This window comes from Tupaia chinensis, unplaced genomic scaffold (genome assembly GCF_000334495.1).
Source record: "Tupaia chinensis unplaced genomic scaffold, TupChi_1.0 Scaffold145870_1, whole genome shotgun sequence".
In the NCBI taxonomy this organism is placed as follows: domain Eukaryota; kingdom Metazoa; phylum Chordata; class Mammalia; order Scandentia; family Tupaiidae; genus Tupaia; species Tupaia belangeri.
The window spans coordinates 5,392,261-5,393,006 of NW_006205727.1; positions in this window are offsets into that span (position 1 = coordinate 5,392,261).

Sequence of the window (746 nt, forward strand, 5' to 3'; positions counted from 1 at the left end):
TTTTTGAGAGGTTTTTGCTATAGGGCATGTGCCAGAAAGACAGAGAGAGACAGAAAGTGAGAAATCACTCCCCAGGGGGGATGGCCCAGTCACAATCCCTTCTTCATTCTCCTCTTGGGATCTTGGGCATGCACACACATGCGCCCAGTGTGAGTTTAAGCCACCAAATCCAGGACTCAAACCATGGTCAACTACATGGGAGTTCAGCGCCATAGCCATGATGCCATCTGCTGGTCCCTTATTATTATTTTTTTAATTTGACCAGAGAGAGAGAGAGAAAGGGAAGGTGAGAAAGCAAGCTGCCAGATCCAGGACTTGAACTGCAGTTGGCCATGTGAGAATCCAGCACCATAACCACCATGACACCTGCCGGCCCCCATTCCACTCTCTTCCCCCTTGTTCCTGCACCTCTGTCTGGGCTTCTCCCAGCCCATACCACTCCAGCCTCTTCCTGGGCTGACCACCCTCACTCCCTAGCACTTCCTCCCCATTTCCCTTTATCAATTCCCAGTCTTCCCAAAATGCTTGTCTCATGTGCTCCCATCTTCCAACTGTTCCTGGGCCCAGAGCCTCTGGTATGGACTCAAACCTCATGCCCAGTTTCAGAGACTTGGCAGGGATGACTGTGGGAGCCAAGGGAGGAGTCCTAGCAAGGCACTGGCTCTGCTCATGGGATGCCCAGCTCTGTCTCCCAGGCCAGGTCACTCAGGTAGGCTCCAGAGCACTGACTGGAGGGTGGGCCAGGG